The sequence below is a fragment of the Gopherus flavomarginatus genome, chromosome 5 (genome assembly GCF_025201925.1).
Source record: "Gopherus flavomarginatus isolate rGopFla2 chromosome 5, rGopFla2.mat.asm, whole genome shotgun sequence".
In the NCBI taxonomy this organism is placed as follows: domain Eukaryota; kingdom Metazoa; phylum Chordata; order Testudines; family Testudinidae; genus Gopherus; species Gopherus flavomarginatus.
In genome coordinates this window covers 100,144,945-100,163,007 of record NC_066621.1, presented here as the reverse complement: position 1 = coordinate 100,163,007, position 18,063 = coordinate 100,144,945, and the positions used below count along the sequence as shown (strand labels likewise).

The 18,063-nt window shown below is 43.9% G+C and overlaps 2 protein-coding genes across 2 annotated transcripts in view; one reads left to right on the top strand and one right to left on the bottom strand.

Moving 5' to 3' along the window:
* FSIP1 (fibrous sheath interacting protein 1) overlaps positions 1-11,441 on the bottom strand; it is a 597,082-nt gene extending 585,641 nt beyond the window's left edge. Inside the window, exon 1 of the mRNA XM_050954839.1 lies at positions 11,437-11,441. The gene's annotated coding sequence lies outside the window, so the exon portion shown is untranslated. The remainder of the gene's footprint in view (positions 1-11,436) is intronic.
* Positions 1-18,063, top strand: part of LOC127051893 (uncharacterized) — a 119,866-nt gene that overhangs the window by 64,160 nt on the left and 37,643 nt on the right. The window lies entirely within an intron of this gene.

The following is an 18,063-nucleotide window of genomic DNA, read 5'->3' as shown; positions in this document are numbered from 1 at the left end:
CTTAAATTTTTCCCATTTCACTTTCAGAACAAAGCAGTGCAGGTTGTCAGAGACAACATGACTGCAGTGGGTACTACCTGAACAAGCAGGGACGAGCTCACTCATCCCAGCTGTGCAAGAAAGCGATAGCTGTGGGATTAGTGTATCCACTACACTATCATTCCAATTGTCCTGCATCTAGCTGGCAAGGCCAACATAGATCATTTCATCAGAGATCTCATACAATTACATATATGGTCTCTAAAGGAGGCAATGATATAAAACACTTCCGTTCTGTGTGGCTTTCTAGACATAGAACTCTTCACAACCACACAGAATGTGTGTCTATTTTTACTCAGGAGGACAGACACTCAGTCCACACTGGATGCTTTGCTAAATTGGGGAATGAGGCTGTCTATGCTCTTCCCCTAATCCCCCTACAGAGGGTGATTTTAAAAAAAATGACAATGATATACAGATATTCATCGTGCCAAGGGAGTATACAAACTTCTTCCAGTGCTACCAGACCTATTATCTCAACAGGATGGAAATATATATCATATAGACCCTCTTTCACTATACTTAGCTCCTTGGGCTCCAGGACTTTAGCTGAAGAATGCAAGATTTTTCATTAATCAGAACCTGATGCACCTTTAAAAAGTCATTGAGAAAATGTTATGATCTTAAATGGTCTACGTTTGTGAAGTGGATAAGCAACAAGAGCATAGATCCAGTACAAGCACCAATCCAATGTGTTCTTGAATACTTACTTCAGTAAAAGATTTTGAGTTTCTCTACTCTGCATCCGATGAAGTGGGTATTCACCCATGAAAGCTCATGCTCCAATACTTCTGTTAGTCTATAAGGTGCCACAGGACTCTTTGCTGCTTGTACTCTGAGAGTACACCCAGCAGCAATAGTGGTGCATCAGGTGCTAATAGATATTAATTTCTTTGCACATGGTACAGTTAAATGTATGAAAGCCCTGATTAATACATATCTCCCAATAAAGGCCCCGGATGCATCATAGGACCTCAGTTGAGTTTCAACACAGCTCATGAACAGTCCTTCAGAGCCCATGCCAGATTGTTGTTTTTCATTCATCTATTAAAACCACTTTTGTAATAGCCATTCTATCAGCCAGGTGAGTGGGCGAGACCCTTATGGCAGACCCACCCTTCGCTATGTTTCACAGAGAGAGAGTCCTTTAGCCTAACCTAAATTCCCTCCCAAGGTGGCATAGGAATTTCATATTAATCAAACGATTAATTTGCTGGTTTTCTTTCCTTGACCTCGTGCTTATAAAGGAGAATCAAAATTACATAGGACTAAAGAGTTTTTAAAGTCCCCTAAAAGTTTTATTTTCTGTGCTGGCAACCACAAAGGTCATGCTATTTCTTCACAGTCACTGTGTACATGGGCTAGACAGTGTATTGAACAGGGGTATAGGACTGCATCTGTTCCTCTGCTTTCTGGAATCAGAACACACTCAACTGATGTAAGGACAACTTCTTCGAGTGCTTGCTCATGTCTATTCCATTGTAGGTTTGGGTGCAGAAGGCATCCTGCTCCTTTCTTCTGTTGTAAAGGAGTCTGATGTACAATAGACGGCTCCTGCACCCAAATCTACAACGGAATGAACATAAGCAACACATCTCAAAGAACACCAGTTACAAAACAGGTAACTATCTTTTCTTTAGCATGCCTTAGATGTGTTCCAATAGTTGAGATGTAAGGCTGCCACATAGAGTTCTAGTCATATCTTTACAACATACTGTTCCCTAGATCTGGCATCTGGATCAGATGCTCAATTTGGTAGGGCAGTACTCCAATCCCTCCTCAGTTAGGACTCTGAGTTCCACCATCCAGTCCTGGAGTACTGCTTGCCAAACCATCTCAGGAGTAGGAATACGCAGAAGATACTTGAAGAAAAGCTAGAGGTTGCTTATTTGTAACCAGAGTTCTTTAAGATGAATTCTGCATATTCCCCCTCCCATGCTCACCTTCTCTTTTATTCAGCATTCTCTCAAATCCTGACTCTGAGGAAGAGGTGAAAGGAACCGAGGTGTTAGGGAACGTGATAGCACTTCTTATAGCTTTGCTGCCAGGGCATTCAGGAATGCCAAAGGAACATAAGAACGGCCGTACCAGGTCAGACCAGAGGTCCATCTAGCCCAGTATCTGTCTACCGACAGTGGTCAATGCCAGGTGCCCCAGAGGGAGTGAACCTAACAGGCAATGATCAAGTGATCTCTCTCCTGCCATCCATCTCCATTCCCTGACAAACAGAGGCTAGGGACACCATTCCTTACCCATCCTGGCTATTAGCCATTTATGGACTTAACCACCATGAATTTATCTAGTTCTCTTTTAAACACTGTTATAGTCTTAACCTTCACAACCTCCTCAGCTAAGGAGTTCCACAAGTTGACTGTGCTGTGTGAAGAACTTCCTTTTATTTGTTTTAAACCTGCTGCCTATTAATTTTATTTGGTGACCCCCTAGTTCTTGTATTGTGGGAATAAGTAAATAACTTGTTCTTATCCACTTTCTCCACATCACTCATGATTTTATATCCCCCCTTAGTCTCCTCTTTTCCAAGCTGAAGAGTCCTAGCCTGTTTAATCTTTCCTCATATGGGACCCTCTCCAAACCCCTAATCATTTTAGTTGCCCTTTTCTGAACCTTTTCTAGTGCCAGTATATCTTTTTTGAGGTGAGGAGACCACATCTGTACACAGTATTCAAGATGTAGGCGTACCATGGATGTATATAAGGGCAATAATGTATTCTATCTTATTCTTTATCCCCTTTTTAATGATTCCTAACATCCTGCTTGCTTTTTTGACTGCCTTTGCACACTGCGTGGACATCTTCAGAGAACTGTCCACGATGACTCCAAGATCTTTTTCCTGACTCGTTGTAGCTAAACTAGCTCCCATCATATTGTATGTATAGTTGGGGGTTATTTTTTCCAATGTGCATTACTTTACATTTATCCACATTAAATTTCATTTGCCATTTTGTTGCCCAATCACTTAATTTTGTGAGATCTTTTTGAAGTTCTTCACAGTCTGCTTTGGTCTTAACTATCTTGAGCAGTTTAGTATCATCTGCAAACTTGGCCACCTCACTATTTATCCCTTTCTCCAGATCATTTATGAAGAAATTGAATAGGATTTTAAACGCTGTTATAGTCCTAACCTTCCCTGTTTTGGGACCGGCTCTGTTCAATATCTTCATTAACAACTTAGGTGTTGGCATAGAAAGTACACTTATTAAGTTTGCGGGCGATACCAAACTGGGAGGGCTTGCAACTGCTTTGGAGGACAGGGTCAAAATTCAAAATGATCTGGACAAATTGGAGAAATGGTCTGAGGTAAACCGGAGGAAGTTCAATAAAGACAAATGCAAAATGCTCCACTTAGGAAGGAAGAATCAGTTTCACACATACAGAATGGGAAGAGACTGTCTAGGAAGGAGTATGGCAGAAAGAGATCTAGAGGTCATAGTGGGCCACAAGCTAAATATGAGTCAACAGTGTGATACTGTTGCAAAAAAAGCAAATGTGATTCTGGGATGCATTAACAGGTGTGTTGTAAACAAGACACGAGAAGTCATTCTTCCACTCTACTCTGCGCTGGTTAGGCCTCAACTGGAGTATCGTGTCCAGTTCTGGGCATCGCATTTCAAGAAAGATGTGGAGAAATTGGAGAGGGTCCAGAGAAGAGCAACAAGAATGATTAAAGGTCTTGAGAACATGACCTATGAAGGAAGGCTGAAAGAATTGGGTTTATTTAGTTTGGAAAAGAGAAGACTGAGAGGGGACATGATAGCAGTTTTCAGGTATCTAAAAGGGTGTCATCAGGAGGAGGGAGAAAACTTGTTCACCTTAGCCTCTAATGATAGAACAAGAAGCAATGGGCTTAAACTGCAGCAAGGGAGATTTAGGTTGGACGTTAGGAAAAAGTTCCTAACTGTCAGAGTAGTTAAACACTGGAATAAATTGCCTAGGAAGCTTGTGGAATCTCCATCACTGGAGATATTTAAGAGTAGGTTAGATAAATGTCTATTAGGGATGGTCTAGACAGTATTTGGTCCTGCCATGAGGGCAGGGGACTGGACTCGATGACCTCTCAAGGTCCCTTCCAGTCCTAGAGTCTATGAATCTATGATTGGTCCTAGGACTGACCCTTGGGGAACACCACTAGTTACCCCTCTCCATTCCGAGAATTTACCATTAATTCCTACCCTTTGTTCCCTGTCTTTTAACCAGTTCTCAGTTCATGAAAGGACCTTCCCTTTTATCCCATGACAGCTTAATTTACGTAACAGCCTTTGGTGAGGGACCTTGTCAAAGGCTTTCTGGAAATCTAAGTACACTATGTCCACTGGATCCCCCTTGTCCACATGTTTGTTGACCCCTTCAAAGAACTCTAATAGATTAGTAAGACACGATTTCCCTTTACAGAAAGCATGTTGACTATTGCCCAACAGTTTGTTTTTCTATGTGTCTGACAATTTTATTCTTAACTATTGTTTCGAATGATTTGCCCGGTACTGACGTTAGACTTAGTCTGTAATTGCCAGGAACACCTCTAGAGCCCTTTTTAAATATTGGTGTTACATTAGCTAACTTTCAGTCATTGGGTACTGAAGCCTATTTAAAGGACAGGTTACAAACCTTAGTTAATAGTTCTGCAACTTCACATTTGAGTTCTTTCAGAACTCTTGGATGAATGCCATCTGGTCCCGGTGACTTGTTAATGTTGAATTTATCAATTAATTCCAAAACCTCCTCTAGTGACACTTCAATCTGTGACAGTTCCTCAGATTTGTCACCTACAAAAGCCAGCTCAGGTTTGGGAATCTCCCTAACATTTCTGAGCCATGAAGACTGAAGCAAAGAATCCCTTCAGTTTCTCCGCAATGACTTTATCATCTTTAAGCACTCCTTTTGTATCTCGATCATCAAGGGGCCCCACTAGTTGTTTAGCAGGCTTCTTGCTTCTGATGTACTTAAAAAACATTTTGTTATTACCTTTGGAGTTTTTGGCCAGCCGTTCTTCAAACTCCTCTTTGGCTGTTCTTATTACACTCTTGCACTTGATTTGGCAGTGTTTATCCTCCTTTCTATTTGCCTCCCTAGGATTTGACTTCCACTTTTTAAAGGAAGTCTTGTTATCTCACTGCTTCTTTTACATGGTTGTTAAGCCACGGTGGCTCTTCTTTAGTTCTTTTACTGTGTTTCTTAATTTGAGGCATACACTGAAGTTGGGCCTATATTATGGTGTCTTTAAAAATCGCCCATGCAGCTTGCAGGGATTTCGCTTTAGTCACTGTGCCTTTTAACTTCTGTTTAACTAACCTGCTCATTTTTGCATAGTTCCCCCTTTTGAAATTAAATGCCACAGTGTTGGGCTGTTGAGGTGTTCTTCCCCCCACAGGGATGTTGAATGCTATTGTATTATGGTCACTATTTCCAAGTGGTCCTGCTATAGTTACCTCTTGGACCAGCTCCTGCACTCCACTCAGGATTAAATCTAGAGTTGCCTCTCTCCTTGTGGGTTCCCGTACCAGCTGCTCCATGAAGCAGTCATTTGAAGTATCAAGAAATTTTATCTCTGCATTTTGTCCTGAAGTGAAATGTTCCCATTCAGTATGGGGATAATTGAAATCCCCCACTATTATTGGGTTCTTAATTTTGATAGCCTCTCTAATCTCCCTTAGCATTTCATCATCACTATTACTGTCCTGGTCAGGTGGTTGATAATAGATCCTTAATGTTATATTTTTATTAGAGCATAAAATCTCTATCCATAGAGATTCTATGGAACATGGGGATTCGCTTAAAATTTTTACTTCATTTGAATCTACATTTTCTTTCACATATAGTGCCACCCCCACCCTCACACGACCTGTTCTGTCCTTCCGATTTACTTTGTACCCTGGAATGATTATGTCCCATTGATTGCTCTCAGTCCACCAGGTTTCTGTGATGCCTATTATATCAATATCCTCTTTTATCACAAGGCACTCTAGTTCACCCATCTTATTATTTAGACTGCTAGCATTTGTGTACAAGCACTTTAAAAACTTGTCCCTGTTCATTTGTCTGCCCTTTTCTAATGTGTCAGATTCTTTTTTATGTGACTGTTTATCATCTGATCTGGCTCTTACATTATCCTCTTCCATCCTCTGCTCCTGACTATAACCTGGAGATTCTCTATCATTAGACTCTTCTCTAAGAGAAGTCTCTGTCCGATCCACATGCTCCTCTGCAGCAGAGGGCTTTCCCTCATCTCCTAGTTTAAAAACTGCTCTACAATCTTTTTAATGTTTAGTGCCAGCAGTCTGGTTCCACTTTGGTTTAGGTGGAGCCCATCTCTCCTGTATAGGCTCCCCTCATCCCAAAAGTTTCCCCAGTTCCTAATGAATGTAAACCCCTCCTCTCTACACCATCATCTCATCCACACATTGAGACTCTGAAGCTCTGCCTGCCTAACTGGCCCTGCGCGTGGAACTGGGACCATTTCTGAGGCCTGGTCTATACTACGCGTTTAAACCGAATTTAGCAGCATTAAACCGATTTAACCCTGCACCCATCCACACAAAAAGGCCCTTTATATCGATATGAAGGGCTCTTGAAACCGCTTTCTGTGCTCCTCCCCGACTAGAGGAGTAGCGCTGAAATCGGTATTGCCATGTCGGATTAGGGTTAGTGTGGCTGCAAATCGACGATATTGGCCTCCGGGTGATATCCCACAGTGCACCACTGTGACCACTCTGGAAAGCAATCTGAACTCGGATGCACTGGCCAGGTAGACAGGAAAAGCCCCGCGAACTTTTGAATTTCATTTCCTGTTTGCCCAGCGTGGAGCTCTGATCAGCACGGGTGGCGATGCAGTCCCAAATCCAAAAAGAGCTCCAGCATGGACCATATGGGAGATACTGGATCTGATCGCTGTATGGGGAGACAAATCTGTTCTATCAGAGCTCCGTTACAGAAAACGAAATGCCAAAGCATTTGAAAAAAATCTCCAGGCTATGATAGACAGAGTCCACAGCACAGTGCTGTGTGACAAGCATAACAGAAAGCCAAAGAATCAAATGGACGCTCATGGAGGGAGGGAGGGGGTACTGAGGACTCCAGCTATTCCGCAGTCCCCGCAGTCTCCGAAAAGCATTTGCATTCTTGGCTGAGCTCTCAATGCCTGTAGGGTCAAGCACATTGTCTGGAGTGGTTCAGGGCCTGTCTCATCAATTTACCCCCCCCCCCCCATGAAAGAAAAGGGAAAAAAATCATTTCTTGACTTTTTTCAATGTCACCGTATGTCTACTGCATGCTGCTGGTAGACGCGGTGCTGCGGCACTGAACAGCAGCATCCTCTCTCTTCTCTTCCCCGGTGGCAGACGGTACAGTGCAGGACTGGTAGCCGTCCTCGTCATCATCCCGTGAGTGCTCCTGGCTGGCCTTAGGTGAGGTTGGCCGGGGGTGCCTGGGTAAAAATAGGAATGACTCCTGGTCATTCCCAGCAGATGGTACAGAACGGCTGGTAACGTCTTCATCATAGCAACTGGGGGCTGAGCTTCATCAGCCCCCTCCTTTCATGTCTAAAGAAAAGATTCTGTACTGCCTGGACTATCATAGCAGCAGGATGCTGGGCTCCTCTCCCCCCCACCGTTTAATGTCCTGTCTGGACTATCATAGCAGCTGGAGGCTGCCTCCCCCTCATTTTATCTCACTAAAAAGTCAGTGTTTCTTATTCCTGCGTTATTACTTCATCACACAAATGGGGCGACACTGCAACGGTAGCCCAGGAGGTGTCATAATATAATTCTCAATTCTGAACCTTAGCGTCCAAAATATGGGTACTAGCATGAATTCCCTTAAGCTTAATTACCAGCTTAGTTCCTGTAGTGCTACCACCAATCAGGACTTAGAGTAGAGTGCCTGATAAACTCTGGTCTCCCCCAAAACTTTCCCTGGGGACCCAAATTCCTTGAGTCTCACAACAAAGGGGAATAAACCATTTTCCTTCCCCCTCTTCCCTTCCAGGTGTTCCCTCCCTAGGCTCCTGGAGAGATATACAGATTCAAGCTCCGTGAATCTAAACAAAGGGATTCCACCCTTCTCCTTCCCTGTTAAGTACAGACTCAAGTCCCTTGAGCCTTAACAAGGGAAAAAATCAGACAGGTCTTAAAAAGCAAAACTTTTTAAAAAAGAAAAAAGAATAAAGAAAATCACTGTAAATTCAAGATGGAATATTACAGGGTCTGTCAGCTTATAGACTCTAGAAAGAAGCCTCCCCCCAGCAAAATATAATTTAAAATACTTCCAGCAAACTACACATTTGCAAATAAAGGAAAACAAATAAAAAGACTATACCACCTTTCTATACTCACAAAATTGGAATAGAAGATTAGAGAGCCTGTAGGTACGTGTGGTCACTCTCAGAGCCCAGAGAGAACAAAGCAAAACCCAAAAAACACAAACAAAGGCTTCCCTCCACTGAGATTTGAAAGTATCTTGTCTCCTGATTGGTCCCCTGGTCATGTGTTTGGTTCCCTGTTTGTTAACCCTTTACAGGTAAAAGAGACATTAACCCTTAACTATCTGTTTATGACAGGAGGGTTGAGGGAGGAGGGAAGCAACGGGTGGCGTTGTTGCAGGGGCACCCCCTAGAATGGCTTGCAGCTCATCATTTCTGCGGGATCTGACACAGAGCGGCTGTGCTCTCTGGTACACTGGTTCTCTAGTACACTTGCCCCATATTCTAGGTAGGACTGACTCTATTTTTAGATACAACATAAAGGAGGGAATGATCCAGGGAGTCATTCCCATTTTTGTCTTTGCACCTCCGGCCAACCTCAGCGAAGGTCAGCTAGGAGCACCCATGACAGCAGCAGACGGTACAGAATGACTGGTAACCATCATCTCATCGCCAATTTACAATGGCATGGCAGATGGTACAGAACGACTGATAACCGTCTCTGCTATCTTGCAAAGGCAAATAAATGCTGTTGTGTAGCGCTGCAGTACCGCGTCTGTCAGCGGCATCCAGTACACATACAGTGACAGTGACAAAAGGCAAAATGGGCTCCATGGTTGCCATGCTATAACGTCTGTCAGGGCAATGCAGGGAAAAAGGGGCTAAATGATTGTCTGCTGTTGCTTTCACAGAGGAAGGAATGAGTGATGACATTTACCCAGAATCACCCGCTACTCTGTTTTTGCACCATCATGCATTGGGATCTCAACCCAGAATTCCAATGGGCGGGGGAGACTGCGGGAACTATGGGATAGCTACGGGATAGCTACCCACAGTGCAACGCTCCAGAAATCGACGATAGCCTCAGTACATGGACGCACACCACCAAATTAATGTGCTTAATGTGGCCACGTGCACTTGACTTTATACAATCTGTTTTACAAAACTGGTTTATGTAAAATCGGAATAATCCCGTAGTGTAGACATACCCTGAGAATGCCACCATAGAGGTCCTGGATTTCAGTCCCTTCCCTAGCAGCCTAAATTTGGCTTCCAGGACATCTCTCCTATCCTTCTCTATGTCATTGGTACCCACATGTACCACCACCGGGTCCTCCCCAGCACAACACATAAGTCTGTCTAGATGCCTTGAGAGATCCGCAACCTTTGTACCAGGCAGGCAAGTCACCATACAGTTCTCCCGGTCATCACAAACCCAGCTATCTACGTTTCTAATGCCAAAGGAAGGAGCAGGAGGGGTGCATGAGCACTCTAACAGGCACTGCTACAAGAATGTTCCGCTGCCTAGGCTGCAGAGCCCGTCCCGAAGCACTCTGGGTACAAGTAAGTAACCTCCAGTTCTCATGCATTAGCACTGCTCTGTTTTGGTTCATTACACTATCACGGTGTGTATACAATAAAATATTTTTCACTTACATTTAAAAAAAACTCTACTATGAATATATTCTATTTATAAAATTACCAAAAAAAAAAAAATCTAACCATAGGACCTAAATCAAATTGTTTCTTTAGTTTATAAAATTATGAAAACTTTAAAATGGGGCAGGGGCTTCACTTCCTATACAATGCTCTTCTGTCCCTGCCTGTGCAACTATCTAAAGATTCTGAACCTGTCCTCAGCACTGCAGCTGATTTCCCAAATAATAAATATGCCTAACTGGCTTCGGGCTAAGTTCCAGTGTTTGGTGCGTTGCACTCTATGCGACAGCAGCACATACAGCTGCAGCAGCACTGGAGCCAGCAAACAGAGCTGTAAACAGGGGAGTTTCAGTGGAAGTTCTGTTGGAGGAGCAGGTTTTTGTAGTTTGTAGATTGTATTGTGTAGTGTGTAGTTTGTAGTTTGTGGATTGTAGTGTGTAGTGTGTGGAGGCTGCTAGGGGCAGTGTGCTGGGAGAGCAGCGGAGCCCTGATTAGGGGGCGGGGCTTTCCTGATTAGGGGTCCTATATAAGTAGCCAGCCAGTCAGGCAGCAGCACAGGAGCCAGCAAACAGAACTGTAAACAGAGGAGTTTCAGTGGGAGTTCTGTTGGAGGAGCAGGTTTTTGTAGTTTGTAGATTGTATTGTGTTTCCAGGGGGAGGTTGCAGGGGAGACTAAGACAGAGGAACCGACAAGCAAGTCAAGGGATAGGGTGGTGGTCTGCTGCCTGCTGGGGGCTTGTGTTGGGTTGACTACAAGGCATCAGGTGGGAAGGCCATGACTGATACAGAGGCAGCAGTGAAAGACACAATGAGGATGACTGGATGTGGAAGCTGCGGCATGTACATGATCCTGGAGGGGGCGCCTGAAAAGAGCTTTGTCTGCATGAAGTGCCGCCTGATAGAGCTGATGGAAGAGAAGATCCGAGGACTGGAGATGCAGGTGGAAACTCTGGTTGAGTTCAGAAGGGGGTTTGAGCAGACGATGGAGCACAGACACGAGGGGGCTGAAGGGATAAGCTCAGATGTGCAGATGAAAGCAGGACCAAAAAATTCAGAGGAGAGACTGCTGGGGGAGGAAAGTGGACGGTGGAAGCATGTGACTAAGAGACCCAGGCAGAGGAAAAGACGGGCCAGCGAAGGAGAAATAGAACTCAGGAACAGGTTTGCAGAGTTGGAAAATGAAGAAGGGGCACAGCAGGTGGTCGCTGAAGGAGAGAGGGCAAGGAAAAAGAGAAGAGCTGATAGTCCTGCAAGAGGAGGGGAGGAGTCAATGGAGGCAACACCAAATATGAGCCCCAGGAGGATTGCGAGGGGGAATAGGAATCGAGAGGACTTGCAGCCGGTGGGTGCGGGAGATAGACCGGAGAAGCGCACTGTCACCAGGAAAAGGCAGGTCTACGTGATTGGAGACTTCTTACTGAGAAGAATAGACAGGCCTGTAACTAGAGCTGATCGGGAGAACAGAAGAGTGTGCTGTATGCCAGGTGCTAAGATACAGGATGTGGACCTGAGGCTGAAAAGGATACTAGCGGGAGCGGGGAAGAATCCCTTGATTGTCCTTCATGTGGGAACGAATGATATGGCTAGATACTCTCTGGAATGTATCAAGGAAGACTATGCCAGACTGGGGAAGACGTTTAAGGAAATCGAGGCTCAGGTGATCTTCAGTGGGATTCTGCCGGTTCCTAGAGAAGGGCGACAAAGGTGTGACAAGATTATGGCGATCAACAGATGGCTCAGGCAGTGGTGCTATAATGAGGGCTTTGGGATGTACGGCCATTGGGAAGCATTTACGGACAGAAGACTGTTCTTTCGGGATGGACTTCACCTGAGCAAGGAGGGAAATAGACTTCTAGGATGGAGGCTCGCCGACCTGATTAAGAGAGCTTTAAACTAGAAATTTGGGGGAGATGGTTGGGAGATGTGCGGGAGATCTCCACGCCAGAATTTAACCTTGAGAGGGAAGTAAACAAAGTAAGAGGGGATACAGCCGTGGACAGAAGAATTGGCATAAGGAGGAAGGGTAGTGTAGATAACAGACTAACAGGTGATGTTGGTGGTAGAATGTCTGTGCCTAACAGGGTACAGAATCTGAGTGAAGCCAAACGGCAAAAATTAAGATGTCTGTACACTAATGCGAGGAGCCTAGGGAACAAAATGGAGGAACTAGAGCTACTGGTGCAGGAAGTGAAACCAGATATTATAGGGTTAACGGAAACATGGTGGAATAGTAGTCATGACTGGACTACAGGTATTGAAGGCTATATGCTGTTTAGGAAAGATAGAAATAAAGGCAAAGGTGGTGGAGTAGCATTGTACATCAATGAGGAGGTTAACTGTAAAGAAATAAGAAGTGATGGAATGGACAAGACAGAGTCTGTCTGGGCAAAAATCACACTGGGAAAGAAAGCTACTAGAGCCTCCCCTGAGATACTGCTTGGGGTGTGCTACAGACCGCCGGGATCTGATTTGGATATGGATAGAGACCTCTTTAATGTTTTTAAGGAAGTAAACACTAATGGGAAATTTGTGATCATGGGAGACTTTAACTTCCCAGATATAGACTGGAGTACAAGTGCTCTCAAGAATAGTAGGGCTCAGATTTTTCTGGATGTGATAGCTGATGGATTCCTTCACCAAGTAGTTGAAGAACCGACAAGAGGGGATGCCATTTTAGATTTGGTTTTGGTGAGCAGTGAGGACCTCATAGAAGAAATGGTTGTAGGGGACAACCTTGGTTTGAGTGATCATGAGCTAATTCAGTTCAAACTAGATGGAAGGATAAACAAAAATAGATCTGGGACTAGGGTTTTTGATTTCAAAAGGGCTAACTTTAAAGAATTAAGGAAATTAGTTAGGGAAGTGTATTGGACTGAAGAACTTGTGGATCTAAATGCGGAAGAGGCCTGGAATTACTTTAAGTCGCAGCTGCAGAAACTATCGGAAGCCTGCATCCCAAGAAAGGGGAAAAAAACCATAGGCAGGAGTTGTAGACCAAGCTGGATGAGCAAGCATCTCAGAGAGGTGATTAAGAAAAAGCAGAAAGCCTACAAGGAGTGGAAGAAGGGTGGGATTAGCAAGGAAAGCTATCTTAGTGAGGTCAGAACATGTAGGGATAAAGTGAGAAAGGCTAAAAGCCTAGTAGAGTTGAACCTTGCAAAGGGAATTAAAACCAATAGTAAAAGGTTCTATAGCCATATAAATAAGAAGAAAACGAAGAAAGAAGAAGTGGGACTGCTGCACACTGAGGATGGAAAGGAGGTTAAGGATAACCTAGGCATGGCCCAATATCTAAATAAGTACTTTGCCTCAGTCTTTAATAAGGCTAATGGGGAGCTTAGGGGTAATGGAAGGATGACAAACGGGAATGAGGATATGGAGGTGGATATTACCACATCTGAGGTAGAAGCCATACTTGAACAGCTTAATGGGACAAAATCAGAGGGCCCGGACAATCTTCATCCGAGAATATTAAAGGAACTGGCGCATGAAATTGCAAGCCCGTTAGCAATAATTTTTAATGAATCAGTAAACTCAGGGGTTGTACCGTACGACTGGAGAATTGCTAACATAGTTCCTATCTTTAAGAAAGGGAAAAGAGTGATCCGAGTAGCTATAGGTCTGTTAGTTTGACATCTGTAGTATGTAAGGTCTTGGAAAAAATTTTGAAGGAGAAAGTAGTTAAGGACATTGAGGTCAGTGGTAATTGGGACAAAGTACAACATGGTTTTACTAAAGGTAGATCGTGCCAAACCAACCTGATCTCCTTCTTTGAGAAGGTGACAGACTATTTAGACAAAGGAAATGCAGTAGACCTAATTTACCTCAATTTCAGTAAGGCATTTGACACAGTTCCACATGCGGAATTATTAGTCAAATTGGAAAAGATGAGGATCAATATGAGAATTGAAAGGTGGATAAGGAACTGGTTAAAGGGGAGACTACAACGGGTCGTACTGAAGGATGAACTGTCAGGCTGGAAGGAGGTTACTAGTGGAGTTCCTCAAGGATCGGTTCTGGGACCAATCTTATTTAACCTTTTTATTACTGACCTTGGCACAAAAAGCGGGAATGTGCTAATAAAGTTCGTGGATGACACAAAGCTGGGGGGTATTGCTAACACGGAGAAGGACCGGGATATCATACAGGAAGATCTGGACTACCTTGTAAACTGGAGTAATAGTAATAGGATGAAATTTAATAGTGAAAAGTGCAAGGTCATGCACTTAGGGATTAATAATAAGAACTTTAGATATAGATTGGGGACGCATCAGTTGGAAGCAACAGAGGAGGAGAAGGACCTTGGGGTATTGGTAGATCACAGGATGACTATGAGCTGCCAATGTGATATGGCCATTAAAAAAGCTAATGCGGTTTTAGGCTGCATCAGGCGAGGTATTTCCAGCAAAGATAAGGAGGTGTTAGTACCGTTATATAAGGCGCTGGTGAGACCCCACCTGGAATACTGTGTGCAGTTCTGGTCTCCCATGTTTAAGAAGGATGAATTCAAACTGGAACAGGTTCAGAGACGGGCTACTAGGATGATCCAAGGAATGGAAAACTTGTCATATGAAAGGAGACTCAAAGAGCTTGGCTTGTTTAGTCTAGCCAAAAGAAGGCTGAGGGGGGATATGCTTGCTCTTTATAAATATATCAGAGGGATTAATATTAGGGAGAGAGAGGAATTATTTAAGCTTAGTACCAATGTAGATACAAGAACGAATGGGTATAAACTGGACACTAGGAAGTTTAGACTTGAAATTAGACTAAGGTTTCTAACCATTAGAGGAGTGAAGTTCTGCAACAGCCTTCCAAGGGGAGTAGTGGGGGCAAAAGACATATCTGGCTTTAAGACTAAGCTTGATAAGTTTATGGAAGGGATGGTATGATGGGAGAGCCTAATTTTGGCAATTGATCTTTGATTATCGCCAGATAGGTATGCCCAGTGGTTGGTGATGGGATGTTGGATGGGATGGGATCTGAGTTACTGCAGAGAATTCTTTTCTGATTGCTAGCTGGTGAGTCTTGCCCACATGCTCAGGGTTTAGCTGATTGCCATATTTGGGGTCGGGAGGGAATTTTCCTCCAGGGCAGATTGGCAGAAGCCCTGGAGGTTTTTCGCTTTCCCCTGCAGTGTGGGGCATGGGTCACTTGCTGGTGGATTCTCTGCAGCTTGAGGTCTTCAAACCACAATTTGAAGACTTCAATAACTCAGGCATAGGTTAGGGGTTTGTTATAGAAGTGGATGGGTAGGGTTCTGTGGCCTGCTTTGTGCAGGGGGTCGGACTAGATGATCACATTGGTCCCTTCTGACCCTAGAATCTATGAATCTAAACAATAAGACCTGGCCTACACTATACAATTAGGTCAACACAAGGCAGCTTACATCAACCTAGCTGTGTAGGTGCCAACACTCAAATTGGTCTCCCAATGCCGTAACCACCCCGCTGTGCCCACATAGTAACGTCATGGTTAATGTATTTAGGTTGATGCAGTGTGAGTGCAGACACTGTTAGTTATGGTGCCCTAACTGTCTTCCAGCAGCTATCCCACAGTGCCCCACACTGACCTCTCTAGTCACAGAACCCCATAGCCCCAGGCCATTGTATGAGCAGCGGTACCCTTAGTGCTTTGTAGCATCAGCACAGAGCAGTGCTGCTCTGATTATCCCTGTTATAACTGGGTTAAACCTGAAGGCAATTAACTTTCTATGGCTTTTTGTTCTCCGTACTACCACCTTCCAAGGAACAAGCCATCCCTTCTCATTCATTCAGTTGCAAGAAGAGAAGGAACTTCCTCTTTCTGTATGCTTCCATAGTCTCAAATATAACTGGATCTCTGAATAATATTATGAACTGGTCATAAGAGCTGTCATGTTCCACTGGAAGAAATGGTGTTTGTGGTCACTGAAGGAGATTTGCAACCTTTAAAACACCATGAACCTTCTTCCACAGCTAAAAGAGTCTTGCATGTTTTTCTGTGACCTTGTTTTAGCTTCCATACCCATCCTTGAGCACTCAGTGTGTAGTTGGCTTTAAGTTTTTCATCTGAATATTGGGATAGGTTGTAACTTGCAGTGCCTTGGCTCCACCCACCACTTCTGAGCTGATACAGAGGGGTATCGTAATCCACTGCTGGAACAGGTTAGCAGCAAATTATTACCTTCTGCTAGCCTAGAACAAAAAGGAACTGGACTCAAAGGTGCATATCTGAGTCACAATGCTTCCTGGGGTAGTGCAGTTTATGTGCCATCCCTCACTTAGAGCTGTGCCAAAACGAAAAATCTAGTCCATTATTTGTATAGCATGTATCTTTTATTCTTATAATCTATTTGTTATTTAGATAGCACATTGTGAATACTACTGCAGGTGGTTTCCAAACAAAGGAAGGCAAAGCCCTGCCCTAAGAGCTTACACTTGCTTTGTGTCTAGAACATACTCCCTTTTGGCTGCTTTGTATTAGTCCAACAGTGCTTGAGATAAAGGGCCATGCTCTTTTTTTAGTAAAGGAATAAACCTGTTACCTGAAGCACGGACAGACTACTATGCAACAGACAATACTAGGGTACATTCCAGACACATATCCATTGTAAGCTCTTAAGGGCGGGGATTTCTCTGGATTGAACCTGTGGTATAAATGACACACATGAAATTTTAGTTTGAAAAAATCAACTTTAAGAAGTAGCTAGAAGCTGTGTCATATCCTCTTCATATGATCAGGCAACAAGAGTTGGGAAAATATTCACCCAGAATCACCTTGATGTTTCATTGGTTGTAAGAGCTCTCATTGGATATCAGAGTTGTGGCAAGTGGAGTGTTTCGGACAAGCCTACCTAATGTCTGCAGCACATGCAGTTGAGTTAAACTCTTATTATTGGGAGGCAACATAGTCCAATGGATAGGGTATTGGATGAGGAATTGGGAAACCTTGGTTCTTTTACCAGCATTGACTCTGGGTGGCATTGGACAAGTCATTTAACCTCTTGGTTTTCTTTCGTGTGAAACTGGAATAATCATGCTTACCCACCTTTGTGAAGTGCTTCAACCTCTGTGGGTAAAAAGCGATATGTACATGCTCATTTTCTAGTCCTCCTCTGGACACTTGGTTCCTGCTGCTCCTAACACTACAGAACCGCTGAACAATTAGCATGTGCACAGGGCCGGCTCTAGCAATTTCGCCGCCCCAAGCACAGCAGCACGCCGCGGGGGGCGCTCTGCCGCTCGCCGGTCCCGCAGATCCGGTGGACCGTTCTGCGGACAGTCAGCTGGTCCCGCGGCTCTGGTGGAGCCGCCCTCCCAGCAACCGGCAGAGCGCCCCCTGCGGCGTGCCGCCCAAGCACGCACTTGGCGCGCTGTGGCCTGGAGCTGGCCCTGCATGTGCAGCACATTCAGTGACATTTCACAACCAGCCATGTGTTTTGCTTGTGATGTTACTTAATATCCAGAGAAGAAATTCCAAGGTTTAACGTTCTGTTACCCTCTGTAGCATCTTTTTCTTGTGTTGGTATTGAAGCATGGCTTTTTTTTGTGACTAAAGGTATATGAATGATGTTCAGGTGCTCCAATGACATCAGGCCAGCCACCCCAGTTTTGTACACTTTATCCCAGGGCCCTGAAATTAAGTTGATTTCATTCATTTATTGGAATTTACTTCTAAAATTCATCCATTCCACGTGTATAAATGTTACATAATGGAACAAATCACTCAACAACTGGAAACTCTTAATTTAGACTGACATTTGATAGAGAGCACCTGCTCATTAGATCAAGTGCTTTTTTTCTTTGGGAGGTTGAATTGTATCCCTAAGTTGGGATGGGGCTGTCACCTCCTCCTCCTTCCCCTCACCAAAGAGGTGGAGGGGTGTGTGTGTGAGCGAAAAAGTAAGTATGATTATATATACATATGGAAGAATTTTCTCATGTAAATTTCGGTGTTCAGGATTTTGATCATTGGTATGGAGGGGTGGAGATGCAGAGAGATTCTCTAGCATTAACTCTTCTGTCTGCATGAGTTTGAATGTTACTGTTGTATTGATTATAAAGTTCCATGCAGTGTTCCCCCCCTAACTTTGAGACCTTAAAATCAGAGCTCCTATCTGCTTTGAGTGCATATTATTCAAGGCTAAATTTAAGATCTTGATATCCTAGTCAGTA